This window comes from Pelophylax lessonae (genome assembly GCF_965119305.1).
Source record: "Pelophylax lessonae genome assembly, chromosome: 3".
Taxonomy (NCBI): Eukaryota; Metazoa; Chordata; class Amphibia; order Anura; family Ranidae; genus Pelophylax; species Pelophylax lessonae.
In genome coordinates, this window is record NC_138770.1 from 555,688,291 (window position 1) to 555,702,053 (window position 13,763).

At 43.5% G+C, this 13,763-nt stretch overlaps 1 long non-coding RNA gene across 1 annotated transcript in view; it reads left to right on the forward strand.

The window, feature by feature from the left end:
- Positions 1–13,763, forward strand: part of LOC309551362 — a 715,521-nt gene that overhangs the window by 51,598 nt on the left and 650,160 nt on the right. Inside the window, exon 3 of the long non-coding RNA XR_014225072.1 lies at positions 5,763–5,945. This is a non-coding gene — a long non-coding RNA (uncharacterized lncRNA). The remainder of the gene's footprint in view (positions 1–5,762; positions 5,946–13,763) is intronic.

Genomic DNA, 13,763 nt, shown 5'->3' on the forward strand with positions numbered 1-13,763 from the left:
GAAGTGGAAGAGATTGAGTGCAGCGATGCCCAACCACTTATTTCTCAAGATGAGTACATGCAAGGATCATCGCAGCACGTCTCCGATGATGACGAAACGCAGGTGCCAACTGCTGCGGCGTTCAGCATTGTGGAGACCGACAAGGAGGGCAGGGGTGAAGACTGGGTGGAAGATGATGTGGAGGACGATGAGGTCCTCGACCCCACATGGAATGAACGTCATGCAGGTGACCTGAGTAGTTTGGAGGAAGAGGCGGTGGTCGCACAGAGCCACCAGCACAGCAGAAGAGGGAGCAGGGTGCAGAAGCGGAGCGGCCGTGCCCTAGACACTACGCCCGCTACTGCCCAACGCAGCAAGGGAACGAGCGCACCAAAGTCAGCTCAAAGGAGTTCTCTAGCGTGGAAGTTCTTTAGAAAATGTGCTGATGACAGGACACGAGTGGTTTGCACCCTGTGCAATCAGAGCTTGAAGCGAGGCATAAACCTTCTCAACCTGAGCACAACCTGCATGATCAGGCATCTAAGTGCAAAGCACGAGCTGCAGTGGAGTACACACCTTCAAAACCAAGAAACGTCTCTGGCTCATCCTGCTTCCTCTTCTGCTGCAGTCTCGGCCGCTCCAGCCACATCTGTAGTGATACCGGCACCTGCCACCCCGCAAACAGACGATCTGTCAGCAACACCACCACCTGGGTCACCAACAACCATCTCCACAATGTCCCGTGGAAGCGTTCAGCTTTCCATCTCCCAAACACTTGAGAGGAAGAGGAAGTACCCCCCTACCCACCCGCGATCCCTGGCCCTGAATGCCAGCATTTCAAAATTATTGGCCTTTGAAATGCTGTCATTCCGTCTGGTGGAGACGCACAGTTTTAAAAACCTTATGTCGGTGGCTGTCCCACAGTACGTCGTGCCCAGCCGCCACTACTTTTCCAGGCAAGCCATCCCTTCCCTGCACAACCAAGTGGGGGAAAATATCAGGTGTGCACTGCGCAACGCCATCTGTGCCAAGGTCCACCTAACTACGGATACGTGGACCAGTAAGCACGGTCAGGGGCGTTATATCTCCCTAACGGCACACTGGGTAAATGCAGTGGCGGATGGGCCTGAGGCGGATAGCAATTTGGCGCATGTCCTTCCACCACCGAGGATTGCAGGGCGCTTCAGTTTGCCTCCTGTTCCTAACTCCTCCTACTCCGCTTCCTCATCCTCTACCGCCTCCTCATCCGGACAGCGTAACACCTTCACCACCAACTTCAGCACGGCCAGGGGTAAACGACAGCAGGCAGTTTTACAACTTGCCTGTTTGGGGGACAAACCACACACCGCGCAGGAGTTGTGGAGGAGCATGGAACAGCAGACAAATGAGTGGTTGCTGCCAGCGAGCCTCAAGCCCGGCCTGGTGGTGTGCGATAACGGGCGAAATCTCATAGCAGCTCTGGGCCTAGCCGGTTTGACGCACATCCCTTGCCTGGCGCATGTGCTGAATTTGGTGGTGCAGAGGTTCCTTAAAAACTAACCCGATATGTCAGAGCTGCTGCAGAAAGTGCGGGCCGTTTGTGCGCACTTTCGGCGTTCTCACCCTGCTGCTGCTCGCCTGGCAGCGCTGCAGCGTAACTTCGGCCTTCCCGCTCACCGCCTCATATGTGACGTGCCCACAAGGTGGAACTCCACCTTGCACATGCTGGAAAGACTGTGCGAGCAGCAGCAGGCCATAGTGGAGTTTCAGCTGCAGCACGCACGCGTGAGTCGCTCTGCGGAACAGCACCACTTCACCACCAATAACTGGGCCTCCATGCGAGACCTGTGTGCCTTGTTGCGCTGTTTTGAGTACTCCACCAACATGGCCAGTGGCAATGACGCCGTTCTCAGCTTAACTATCCCACTTCTATGCCTCCTTGAAAAAACAATTCGGGCGATGATGGAAGAGGATGTGGCACAGGATGAGGAGGAGGAGGAGGATGAAGAGGTAACATTTCCAAGGCTTTCAGGGCAGTCATTCGCAAGGGGCTCCGAGGGTGGGTTCCTGCACACGCAAACGCCAGGGACGCAATTGTCCAGCAGGGGCACAGTTCTGGAGGATGAGGAGGATGAGGAGGAGGAGGAGCTGGAGGAGGAGATGGAACCATGTTCACAGCAGGGTGGCACCCAGGCCAGCTCATGGCCATCACTGGTGCGTGGCTGGGGGGATACAGAGGACACGGACGATACACCTCCCACAGAGGACAGCCTTTCGTTGCCTCTGGGCAGCCTGGCACACATGAGCGATTACATGCTGCAGTGTCTCCACAACGACCGCCGAGTTGCCCACATTCTAACTTGTGCTGATTACTGGGTGGCCACGCTGCTGGATCCCCGTTACAAGGACAACGTACCGTCCTTAATTCACTCACTGGAGCGCGATCGCAAGATGCGCGAGTACAAGCGCACGCTGGTAGACGCCATGCTGCTGGCATTCCCATCTGACAGCGGGGCCACAGTGGAAGCACAAGGCAGAGGAGGAGGAGGAGGAGGTCGCCAACGCAACCAGGGCACCGCCAGCACCTCAGAAGGCAGGGTTAGCATGGCCGAAATGTGGAAAAGCTTTGTCAGCACGCCACAACAAACAGCAGCACCAGCAGCTCAGATGGAACGTCTTAGCAGGAGGCAGCATTTTACCAACATGGTGGAGCAGTATGTGTGCACACGCCTACATGTAGTGAATGACGGGTCTGCCCCCTTCAACTTCTGGGTCTCCAAATTGGGCACATGGCCTGAGCTTGCCCTTTACGCCTTGGAGGTGCTGGCGTGCCCTGCAGCCAGTGTATTATCTGAACGGGTATTTAGCACGGCTGGGGGCGTTATAACAGACAAGCGCAGCCGCCTGTCCAGAGACAATGTGGACAAGCTCACGTTCATTAAAATGGACCAGGCATGGATCCCACGGGACTTTTCCGTACCTTATGCAGAATAGCAATGGATACCGACCTTACCCACCCATTGTTCCATTTTTGCTCTTTCTCACTCTTTTGGGGTGTATCCTCATTTAAAATTTTTGAAAAGAAGCAGTGTTGGCTACCTCGTCCTCCTCCTCAGGGCCAGATTAATGTAGGGGCTATTGGAGCTGCAGCTCCAGGCCCCTACCTTTTATATAGGCCCCGGGTTGGCCATATTCACTGTTACCGCTCTTCTGTCACTTGTAAACACAGAAGTCTGGCTTCTATGCTCGCTTCCCCAGGCAGCACCCTCAGAACCTCCCCACACAGCGTGAAGGCCGGACAAGGAGGGACAGTTGGCGATGCATGGATGTGTTTATGGGCTTCAGAGACAGCATCCCATGTTGAATTAGGCATGCATGGCTGCACCCTTCCTCCTCTGGGTGCATGGCAAGGCACGGCCCTTAAGGCCCTTCAAAATCCTCAGCACCAAGCCCATGATGCTGTTAATCCGGCCCTGGTCCTCCTCCACCGCCGCTTCCACCTACACCGCCCATAGGTGTGCGCAGCCTATTGCATTAAGGTGTGCACCCCAAAGTTGAAATACACATGCATGTGTTTGCCAGCAGGGAGAGTAATGTATCGGGGCCATGTACCTGTAGGCAAGGAGAAATAGAGCAGAGCAGGTCCCAGGGAGATCTTTCCCATCTCCTCACTGGCAATGCTATGTGCCCTAGGTGATTAGGGTGTGCCCAGGCACACCCAGCACACCCTGTGCGCACGCCTATGTCACCGCCACATCCACCACCACCTCAACCTCCCTCCTACTCCATATGGGCCTCGTCCTTCAGAGATGAAGAAGAACATTGTTTTATTTTTCTGTTTTTTTTTGTTGTTTTAAGTTATTTCCCTATCCACATTTGTTTGCAGAGCACTTGCCATGCTCTTAATTACGTTTTGCTGCCATTTGCAGCACTCTAGCCCTTTCCTTTGGTGTTTTAGAGCCATTTTAGTGCCTTAAAGTTCGGGTCCCCATTGACTTCAATGGGGTTCGGTGTCCGGGAAAAGTTCGGTAAAAGTCCGGGACACGGACCCGGACTTTTTTTTAAAGTTTGGCCGAACCCGTCGAACACGGACATCTAGGTGTCCGCTCAACCCTAATTGTGTCCCATTGGGGTTAATTTATTAAAACTGGGAAGGGGAAAATCTGGTGCAGTCAAAGCTTAATTGAAGAAGTTGAAGTTAGAAGCTGATTGGCTATCATGCACAGCTGCACTAGATTTTGCACTCTCCAGTTTTAGTAAATCAACCCCATGATGTTCATCAATGGAAAATATTTTTTTGTATTTACTGTAAAATCTTTTTCCTAATTAATTTGAGGGACTCTGTGTTATTGGCTCCATGTACTGCTTGCTCACAAAACGTAGGCATGATGGGTACTGGAGGTAATATTCAGAGGCTGGCTTACACAGCTTTCTTCTGTTTGCCAGTGTTTCAATCTCCTGCAAGTGGCAGTATAACCTGACTGTATTAGAATTGGCCCTCAATGGATTTCAAGAAAAAGATTTTACGTTATGTACAGTATTTGAAAATTGTTTTTTAATATCTGTCTGGAGTACTGCTTTAAAAAAGTAAAGACTTCATGATGATGGTACATCACTTTGAAGATTGAAAACATCTGCTTAAAAGGCAACAATAACCCTCCCTATTACTACTAACCTTATATTGTAGTAAAATAGCTATGAACAAAAACTTCAAAATAATTTTCTGCCGCTTCTGCAGACAATTCACACTATCACATTGTAACTGCACTAAAAGTGTTCAAAGGACAAAAAAAGTGCAGAGAAAATAGTTTCAACTATATTTGTGAAGCTCTTTACATTATTGCATTCACTTATAGTACAGTACCTTGTGTTTTTGAAAGATCCTGCTTGGGGCATCTTTTTGTTTGTTGTTTAATATAGTTTATGGTAATGCACCATAAATGCACTAAAAATGCAATGCACGGTTTGAACAGTACATTTTCAGTCACGTGCACATCATTTCCGATATGTATGTATCACATAACGTGTTTCCTAATCGCGGCAGAATGTGCGATGTGCGCTTGGGTGTCATTATTCTTAAATGCACTCCAAATGCGGTGCAATTCTGCTGCGATTAGTGTGCAAGAGAATCACATAGCAGTCCCACCAAAATGCACAGCTAAAAACTGGGCTAAGCTTGTCACCCAAAAAAAAGCAGGAGCTTCTTTGAGGTGACAAACGCACATAGGGCAGCCCACTGCTAGAATAGGTTTCTCTATGCGCAATGAGCTTTTTCATGTGTAAACTGCAATTTAAGGCCTCATGTATACTGGGGCTCTTCCAAACGGTTTTCTCCTTGCAGTTCCTAAGCAATTGGGCATTTATTAATTTTATTGACCAGAATCATAATTTTATTCTGGCCATTGAGATGAAAAAACACTGAAGCGCTAATAGCACATAGCATTAACGCATATACATTTTCCAACACACTGATGTGAATAGGCCCTTATGGAGTATATTTACAGTAAATCTCACTTATTTGGAGTCTTCGTTATAGCAGTGTTTACAATTACTAGCACCTAGTATCCCTTTCCAGTAATCAACATTCAAAAATGGTATTGGGTATTTTAAATAAAACTAAACATGCACGAAGCATGTTGCTGTACACAGCTACCTATTTTTTTTACACAGAATATTATTTTAAAATTTGAAAGCTTTGAACACACTATAGGTTTAGCACACAAATAAAAAAATAAATAAATGAAAGAAGATAAACTTTGTTTTGTAAAAAGAATGTGTAATTCACATGTTGCACATATTATTAGACCCTTCTAGGACATCTTCCCAGGATCTATTTTTCTTTATGAAGAATCGTCGGATGCTTTTAGCCCTTCCCATGCCTGGGTTTTCTGTTACTGTAAATGTCATCAGAGATCCAAAAGCCCTGTGAATTTGGCCAGTCACAGTCACAACTATGACAAGAATTCAGCTAGAGGAAGTGGTGGTTGGTGAGTCAGCATGAGTAATTTTGTTCAATTTGAATTTGAATTTCTATTAAAGTTTGTAAGTGTAAAAGTTTAAAATAGCAAAATATAAATTGATCTGCAGCTATGGTGGAAAGGAGCTTTCTTGACCAGCGACTTTTGTTGAACGGAAATTAGCAATTTTCACAGTTTCCATCTGATATAAGTGATAGGGATCGAACTTCCTTGCTGTTCATTGGTATGTAGATTGGTACAATACTTACAGATTATTTTACATGGACAGTTTAACTTTACTGGTTTTCAGCCCTGCTTTGTATTTTAATGCAGCATTTTTTATTACAGTAGAGTGAGTAGTTAATATGTAGAGCTTGTTTGTGTAAATTTAGTAGGAATATATACATGGATTTACAAATATACTGCACGATGAAGGCTTGTGACAGAACTTGTAGTTTCTTTTACTTTAGTTTTGATTTGCTTCTGTACAGATTATTGAATTCTGGAGTGTAATGTCTCATTTGGAGAAAACTGTATTGACTTACTTTTATCCTGCACATGTGTATATATTGTGTTTATAGCAAAGAACCATATGGTTAACATAACTCATGTAAGTCTTTATACATGAAGGTATAGATGTGGCAGCTTGTTCTTTCTGTGGCAGTGTTTATAGGAAAAATAGAATGAATTAAAAAAGCTTCAGTCTCATTCCTACATATAGGATTGTGCATAAAAAGCTGTAATATCAAGCTAATTGGGTCAAATTAATAGCAAGCAGTTGCAGTGGTAATTGGGTTGTGCATATTGTATGAAATGCCATGCGAAAGGGCTTTTGAGTAGAATGGATTGATAGTGCTATTATGGGATTACAAGATTGGCTCTTTCTCAGTTTTTTTACTACTCTCATAGGGAAATATATTTAGCAAATTGATTTTGGCAGCGACTTGCTGTAATTGGCGTAGATAATGTCTTTAGCTGGTTTCTACTACATGGCTTTGAATAGAAGACTGTAGAGTTCAACCCCCCCCCCATCACACCCCCAGAGCTCTCATATGACCAAGCATGTTCTACAGCCATAAAACTCTGAATCCATTTGTTTTTGAGTGGGTCAGTGGTGTAATAAAAGGGGTCATGGCAATTACAGTTATTACCAGACTTTGCAATAAAGGACCCTACCTTTTACTATGCATCCACCCTCAGTACCTATCTATTTGTGCAGCTGTAAAGTCTCCTCATCATTTATGTGATTGTGTTGCTGTTTACACAGGATATACTAGTACAAAGAGTTCCCTAACCCTATGGCCGGGGTTAGGGAAATTTGACAAAGACAAAAAAGCTTTGGAATATGACTCATACCCAACAGATTATGGAATCAGCTAAAGACTGGTGTAAATCTACTGCAAATTTTGAAGCAAATGCACAAAGAACACATGGTGTGGAATCACCAATCATTAGCAGCTTTCTTTTTTAGCCATGTGGATCTTCTTCCTGTGCTTTTTCCTGTGAGAAATGTGTAAGGCATCAAGGGGACACTGAAGATTGCACTATGGCCTATAAAGCTATAGCTCCTCAAGGTTTTCTGGAAACTTTTTAATGCCACTCATACTTGAGGGCATTTAAGGAATCATGCGTGGAGCTGCTGGTCTCTTCAGCAGTCAGCAGAGCAGTAGATATTCCACTTCTTCTTGTCTGTGCCCATCAGTGGACTACATATAAGTGCATGTTGTGCTGGGGTGCAAAACCCCCTATAGGAGGAGCATTTGGATTAGTTCCTAATGGAGAAGAGGTGGGACCTGGACTACATCTCTCTAGTTGAAAGTGTGTGTGTATTGAACGTGGGTAACTGTGTGGACGTGGGTCTCTTATTTGGAGTTATTTATTTAGAACCTTGCAAAGTGTGTAAAGGTAGGAGTATTGTGAAGTACCCATGCCATTCTCTCATGTTGGATGGTAGGTTGCTAATGGTTTGCAAGTAAAAGTTTTTATTCCATTAAACTTGCATTCCCAGCCCGGACTATCATTTTGCGTTTGGGAAGGGGGAAGTTCCCTTGATCAGAAATTTGTGTACAGTGACAAAGGACAGGTATTAGTGAACACTGTGGGCCCTACTATGGGGCTGTAATAGGCAGGCTAGGACTTGTCCAGAATTCCCAAGTAGGTGATGTTGTCCCGTTTTTTTCCACCCTTAGAGAAGTGGAAACTCTGGGAAGCGCAGTGCAAAAAATCACAGTGGCACCATGGTGAGCCTCTAGGTTCAGTGCTGACTGCCCTAAACCGATATCTGAAGGTATCATTTTTCTTCATGAGGTGCCCCTCTGTGCTTTCCCGTACACAAATATTATTATTATTATTAATAAGGATTTCTATAGCGCCAGCAATTTACGCAGCGCTTTACAATATTAGATAGCCCCAGGGACATACAAGACGGCATCAAGAACTACTTTGTACCTTAGATGTTCATTATTACTAGGTATTCCCACAATTAGCATTTTATAAATAATAACAATGTGCCAATATTTGAGTAAAGCAACAAAGAAGTGAGTATAGCGTTGAAACAATTTTTTGATCTCGTCTCACTCTAGTAGACGAGGGTTTGCTTAGGAAAATCAAAAACTAGTACATTAAAAATTGAGGAAAGAAAAAGATGGGGCTTTACAGGCCGGTGGGAGCAGAAGGATAAGAGGCAAAACCAGTGTTTGTAAAACCAAAATTACATTTTATTGATATGGGACGTAGATAAAAAAGGCGCTGGTGATCTTTTAAATTACTGGAATAAAACTTAGCACGTGTATTAAATATGTATTACTAGTGTTAAAAGTGCTTATTGGTGAATAAATTAATATAGTTAAAGGTAATAAATATATTTTAAAGTGCACAACTCAAAATTAAAAATTTTTTTCTGTTACTTATTAGTAGATAAATATATAAATAATTATATATAAATAAATAATGTACATGCAACAAGCAAATCAATTATATAAATATATAATATTCCGTGCAACAAGCAAATAAAAGTGCTTATTAGTGCGTGCATAAAAAACTCATCAAATATAAACGGATATAATCGTGCTCTCCAGTGAGAAATAATTATATAGCAAGTGTCTCTGCAATTCGTGCAACAAATATGCTCCTTAAAGTGCTTCAGGTGGTGGGGTGTGACACACGTGGCCTCTTACCAGCTTCCAATGAGTCACAATGACTCCCAACGCCTGTGATCCCTTTAATTGGGTGGATCAGACCTCTCCTCGATATCTTTTGGGTTGGATATCTGCTCCTACATTAGGCGTGTATGGACCATATAGTCCGCATAAAGATAAACAAAAAAAGCCTCCAATAGTGAAATATTGTATGCTTTATTTAAAAGTTACTAAAAAGGTATACAGTTGGTCCCTTACTATTAGTTGTGCCCTCCTGGCACTGGGCAATTCGGCAGTACACAAAATCTTTGAGTAGTGGGGAATCGTATCCGAGGATCTGTGTCCGGCTCTCCGCTCCTTCTCTTCCAGGAGATCTAAGCACTGACTGTCGGGGCTGTTGGCCGCTGTCAGTGCTTAGATCTCCTGGAAGAGAAGGAGCGGAGAGCCGGACACAGATCCTCGGATACGATTCCCCACTACTCAAAGATTTTGTGTACTGCCGAATTGCCCAGTGCCAGGAGGGCACAACTAATAGTAAGGGACCAACTGTATACCTTTTTAGTAACTTTTAAATAAAGCATACAATATTTCACTATTGGAGGCTTTTTTTGTTTATCTTTATGCGGACTATATGGTCCATACACGCCTAATGTAGGAGCAGATATCCAACCCAAAAGATATCGAGGAGAGGTCTGATCCACCCAATTAAAGGGATCACAGGCGTTGGGAGTCATTGTGACTCATTGGAAGCTGGTAAGAGGCCACGTGTGTCACACCCCACCACCTGAAGCACTTTAAGGAGCATATTTGTTGCACGAATTGCAGAGACACTTGCTATATAATTATTTCTCACTGGAGAGCACGATTATATCCGTTTATATTTGATGAGTTTTTTATGCACGCACTAATAAGCACTTTTATTTGCTTGTTGCACGGAATATTATATATTTATATAATTGATTTGCTTGTTGCATGTACATTATTTATTTATATATAATTATTTATATATTTATCTACTAATAAGTAACAGAAAAAAATTTTTAATTTTGAGTTGTGCACTTTAAAATATATTTATTACCTTTAACTATATTAATTTATTCACCAATAAGCACTTTTAACACTAGTAATACATATTTAATACACGTGCTAAGTTTTATTCCAGTAATTTAAAAGATCACCAGCGCCTTTTTTATCTACGTCCCATACTTTATATTGTTTTCACAATTAAAAGGGCAGCAGGTTCAGATATATCTTTAAAAAGAGCCAGGCGCCTTCCTATAATTTGCTATTACATTTTATTGATAACCAAAGAGTAAAAATACGCGTATATGGGCAGGGTCGCCATTGTGACCCCTTATGCTACATCAGTGGTTTGGGGCATGACCTTTGACCCTTACCTTCAACCTAAATCCTAGTACACGCAATGAGATTATCAGACGAATGGGGCTTGACACGCATGCCAAATCCATTGAACGAAGCGGTGTTTACACAGGCTTATGTGGATAGCTGGACAGACTTAATGCCGGTCTGAGGGCACTTTTAAATTGCATGAGAGGGAAGCCAATTGAACCACAAAAAAAATCAGTGGATAGACCTGGGATCCCTATATCCCACCGGAACTGTGTCAGTGGAATGTCGTGGCATATATCAGGGAGACGTTTATATTGATCAGGCACATATTGTACTGCCATTTGGTGAGTGTGAAGCTTGGAAGTGGTGGATAATAGCACGCACTGGATGGGTGTATCCCCGTATGAACAGCTTTACACATTTGGCACGGAATGGATTAATGGAATTTTTTTATATTTATTTTGATTTTTAGTTTAATACACACAACTATTTTTATTTCATCACAATTTTTGAGTAACTGTGTTGGAACACGTATATTGTATACTTTTTATTTGTGAATTTTTTTGTGGATGTTGACTTTAATAATTATTCACAGATTGGTTAGCGCAGCTACTATAAAATTCTGTTCATTTATACATACTCCTTTAAGGAGTCATTTTAGTTACAGCAAACCACACATCAACTATCGACTATAGGTGTAGCCTGCACCGGTGACTCACATACACAATTCAGAAAATGCCTTGCATTTTTTTTAAATGAATGCAAAGTGTTCTTAAATTGGACAAGGTGGAGAGGAAAGGCAGTGCTTTGCATCCATTGGAAAAAATCCAAGGTGTTTTCTAAGTAGCTTTCAGGACCCAGAAGACAGTAAGTATTACTGTAGCCACTAACTTCTTTACTAAGCCTACATAATAAAACCTGACATGTCACAGACTACAGCAATATACGTTTTCTAAATAGCTGTTCCATTTGTCATAGTTAATGTATAACTTTTTTTTTTTGTTTTAGACAGAGTGGAGAGAGATTAGTACATCTATTAGGTTTTTATTGCTGTCTCTGCGCCCATTAGGGTGATTCACCCTCTCTATTTGGCCTAGTTTACCAGTAAAAAAAAATACCACATTTTGGGCTGTCCCCAGAAAAGTTGCAGAGGTGAAATCTTTTAATGGGGACACTTGTTCTGGTGACTTAGGGGGTACCAAGGGATTCCCTTAATTTGCAGGCATTTCCTCTCACTTCCTGTTTTGGCTATGAGACAGGAAGTGAATGTAGATCTCCTCAATGGAACATAGATGCCAATAAAATTGACAGGGGTTATAACTCCCCCTTACTCTATCCAAAATAAAAAAAAAATGCTTTGCCTATAGTTCTTCTTTAAAGACTTTAGCTCCGGAAGGTTTTACCCCCTTCCTGACCAGGCCATTTTTTGCGATACGGCACTGCAATTCTTTACCTGACAATTGTGTGGTCGTGTGACGCTGAACCCAATTAAAATGTATGTCTTTTTTTCCTCACAAATAGAGTTTTTTTTTGGTAGTATTTGATCCCCACTGCGGTGTTTATTTTTTGCGCTTTAAACAAAAAAATAACCACAATTTTGAAAAAAAAAAAAAAACAACAATATTTGTAAGTTTCTGCTATAAAACATACGAAATCAATTTTTTTTAAAAATCTAATTTTGTCATCAATTTAGGCCAATATGTATTCTGCTACATATTTTTGGTAAAAAAAAATGCTAGTAAGTGTATATTGATTGGTTTGCACAAAAGTTATAGCGTCTAAAAGCTATGGGATACATTTATGGACTTTTTATTTTTTTTATTGTTTTTACTAGTATTGGCAGTTCTTAGCGATTTTTAGTTGGACTGCGACATTGGGGCAGACAAATCTGACACTAAGTGACACACTTTTTGGGGACCTGTGACACCAATACAGGGATCAGTGCTAAAAAAAAATGCACTATTACTGTATAAATCACACTGACAGGGAAGGGGTTATAACCAGGGGCGATCAAGGGGTTAAGTGTGCTCCTAGGGAGTGCTTTCTAACTGTGGGGACAGTGGATGCACTAGAGGAAAAGAGAGATCTGTGTTTCAGCTTAGCTCTCTCTTTTACTTCCTGACAGAACAGTGGTCTGCCTTATTTACATAGGCAGACTGCTGTTCTGTCATTCTGCCAAATAATCGGCGGGTCCCGGCGGCCATCGCAGCCACTGGACCTGCTGATTGGCTCCTGCTGTGTCCAAAATGTGATTTTGCGTAGCCGGTCGGCCCTTCCACAGTATATATGCGGTGAGTGGTCGGGAACAGGTTAAAGAGATTGTAAAGGTACAATAAAAAATAAAAAACATGACTATACTTACTCCTCTGTGCAATGGAATTGCACAAAGTAGCCGCAAACCTCCCCTTCTTGGGTTCCCCGACAGCGCTCCTGGCCCCTCCTCTCTGTCCATTGCCCCCATGGGAAGCCACTTCGCATGAGCATGCTCTCTCCCGAGCCCCACTTGATTGACAGCAGCGGGAGCCAATGGCTCCTGGTGCCCCAGCAAAGCCAGTGAGACCAGTAAGTGAGGGAAGAGAAAAGCTGCAGACATGCACAGCACTGGATCAAATGAGGGCTCAGGTAAGTAAGTAAAAAGGGGGGGGGTGATGGGGGATACTGACGCTTCAAACAGTAGGAATGGATTAACAGGGACTGATTAACCACTTGCCTACAGGGCACTTAAACCCCTTCCTGCCCAGCCAATTTTCAGCTTTCAGCGCTGTCAGACTTTGAATGACAATTGTGCGGTCATGCCAAACTCTACCCAAATTACATTTTTATCATTTTTTTTCCAAACAAATAGAGCTTTCTTTTGGTGTTATTTTATCAATACTGAACAAACAAAAAAAGACCAATAATTGTGAAAGAAAAACAAAACAGTTTTTACAGTTTGTTATAAAATTTTTGCAAACAGGTAAGGATAGGCACTAGTAGGTGACACTTATGATGGGGCATGGATTGGCACTGATAGGTGGCACTGGTGAGCACTGATAGGTGGCGCTGGTAGGTGGTGCTGGTTGGCACTGGTAGGTGGCACTAGTGGGCACTAGCAGATGGCAGTGGTAGGCACTGGTAGGTGGCGCTGGTGGGCACTGGTAGGGGGCACTGGAAGGTGACATTGGTGGGCATTTGAGGGCACTGGTAGGTGGCACTGGTGGCACAAATAATTCCTTTCCTCTTCTGGACCGATGTCCCTCTGACAGCAATTGGCGATCTGACAGTGTGAGGAGAAGAAACAGCTGATCGCCGGCTGCTGTTTACCACCCCCTTACTCCAATCTGTGATCAGGCGAGTCTCATGGACTCGCCGATCACAGAGC